The following is a 2,758-nucleotide window of genomic DNA, read 5'->3' as shown; positions in this document are numbered from 1 at the left end:
TCCCTGACTAGTAGGAGGATCTTTGTTCTCTTCTGTAGCACCAAATCTTTTTTTGAGACAGCCTTGCTCTGTCACCTTGGCTACAGTGCAGTGGCCTCATCATAGCTCACTGCAACCTCAAACTCCTGGGTTCAAATGATACTCCTGCCCCAGCCTCCAAGTGGCTGGAACTACAGGCATCTGTCACTATGCCAGCTAATTTTTTCTTTTTGATAGAGATGGAGGCCCTTTATTGCTCAGGCTGATCTTAAACTCCTGAGCTCAAAAGATCCTCCTGCCTCAGCCTACCCAAGTGCTAGGATTAGAGGCATTAGCCACAGAGGCTGGCCCCAAATTTACATTTGTTCTTTTTTTTCTCCCAAATATTTTTGTAGACCCCCAGCCTGTAGGAACAGGGGCAAAGTGCTTAGGACTCAGGCCATAGTTCAGTCCTGGCTCTTTGCAGAGTACCCGTAGGAGAAGTGGAGACCCTCTCAAGTAGTATAATTTATCCCCTAGACCCTCCATCTCAGCTAGTTGGGCACCAAGGACCTTAGAAATTGTGTCTTTTTCTCCTACAGCTTCAAGGCCTCATGGAGGCAAGATGGTCCCCTCAACTAGAGAACCCCACTCCAAACAGGTCCCCTTTGACCAGGTCACTAGGTAACCAGACAAGTAGATAATTAAACAACTAGGCACTAGATAACCAGATAATAGGCAACAAACTAGACAATCAGACAACCAGGTAGGCAGCACTCTCTGAGGGGGACATCTCTGGCTTTGCTGTTCCATTTCCACTCTCCTTTTCCTGGTAGCTGCCCTGGGAAGAGGTAGGGCTGAGAAATGGAGACATTAGTTGAGCTCTGATCAAGCCATTCCTGAAGCTACTGTCCTGGAACCATTTGATTATAGGAATTGATGAATTGGTCTCTTGCCTAGGCCATTTATGCTGTCTTCATTCCTTTGCAAAAGGAGGAGTCCTGGCTGTGATAAGACACCCCCCCCCAAAAAAAAAAAACCTTCCTCCACTGGCGTGATGGTGGTGTGACAGGCCTCTCCCTGCATGTGATTTGGGCTCAAACCTAGGTCTGCCTTTAACTATTTGGGTTGATGGCCATGTCCCTTCTGTGCTCAGGGCTTGGACTTCTCACAGATAGCTGTGGGGAGACCTTTCTACCCTGCTTTGCTAGTGCATGGGGCTGAGTGTTAGCATCATTTCCTGGGAGCCACCAGTGGGTATGGAGGGCAGGAACATGGCTGACTCAAATCTGGCTCTCAGAGTCTAAGAACTTATTGCTTCAGGGAGAGGAGCCAGAGCTCTCCTGCTGTTCCCTTCTTCATTCAGAAATCTCTGGTTGCCAACCAGCGTGAGAGCCCAGTGCTGTGGCAGCTAAGCCTTCTCCTCTGTGCCTGCCTCTGCTGCCTTCTCTGGTTTCTTCCTCCTACCTCTGCCCCAAATAGTGGTCAGCAGGGAGTTCCATGTGATTTTTAACGCAGCAAATCCCGTCTATCTGTGTCTGTAACAGCCTTTAATCATTGGCAGTGCCTGTCCCACATGCTTAGAGTTGTGTTTTTCAAAGTGTGTGCTTCCAGACCAGCAGAATCAGCATCACCTGGGAACTGGTTAGAAATGCAGATTCTTGGGTCCTGATATGGTTCGGATGTTTGGCCCCTACAAATCCAATGTTGAGGCCAGGTGCTGTGAGACGGGGCGTGGTGGCTCATGCCTGTAATCCTAACACTCTGGGAGGCTGAGGTGGGTGGATTGCTTGAGCTTAGGAGTTTGAGACCAGCCTGAGCAAGAGGGAGATCCCCATTTCTAAAAACAGCCAGGAGTTGTGGCAGGTGCCTATAGTCCCAGCTACTCAGGAGGCTGAGGCAACAACATTGCTTGGGCCCAAAATATCTCAAACAAACCGCCCCCCCCCAAAAAAAAACCCCAGAAAAACAAGAAAAGAAAAAACTAGCTAGGCATAGTGGCAAGTGCCTATGGTTCCAGCTATTAGGGAGGCTGAGGCAAGTGGATCACTTGAGCCCACAAGTTTGAGGTTTCTGTGAGGTACAAAGATGCCACACAGCACTCTACCCAGGGTGACAGAGTAAGACTTTGTCTCAAAAAAATAAAACAAACACTCTCCCCACAACAAATCCTGTGACATTTGATCCCAGGGTTGAATTTGGGAACTTGTGGCAGGTGTTTGGTCATGGGGGTGGATCTCTCATGAATGGCTTGGTGCCCTCCAAGCGATAATGAATGGGTCCTCACTTTATTCACTGGAGAGCTGGTTGTTTAAAAGAGGCTGGCACCTCCTCTTCCCTCTCTTGCTCCTTCTCTCACCCTGTGATAACTGCTCCCCCTTCACCTTCTGTCTGGAGTGCAGGTTCCCTGAGGCCCTCACCAGAAGCAGGTGCTGGCATGACGCCTCTTGGGCAGACTGCAGAACTGTGAGCCAAATCAACCTCTTTTCCTCCTAAATCACCCAGCCTCAGGTGCTCTTTTATAGCAACACAAAATGGAGGAATACAGGCCCTATCCCAGACTTGCTGAATCAGAAATCTGGCAGGTGGGTCCAGCTTAAAGAGCGCTTCAGGTGACTCAGATTCTCACTCAAGTGTAGGAACCACCAGCTTGGAGCTGTTGCTGTTAGGAAAATTGCACATAGAGGATGAGACACAGTGGATGACCTGGTGCTGCTTAGGTCCCCTGGAGCAGCAGAAAGGCCATTCCTCAGCTGTTGTGAATGGGTGTTGGCTGCTCAGGGCTTTCAGCTGTTCCTCC

The sequence above is a fragment of the Nycticebus coucang genome, chromosome 21 (assembly GCF_027406575.1).
Source record: "Nycticebus coucang isolate mNycCou1 chromosome 21, mNycCou1.pri, whole genome shotgun sequence".
Classification (NCBI taxonomy): domain Eukaryota; kingdom Metazoa; phylum Chordata; class Mammalia; order Primates; family Lorisidae; genus Nycticebus; species Nycticebus coucang.
Note: the sequence above shows the minus strand (reverse complement) of the source record.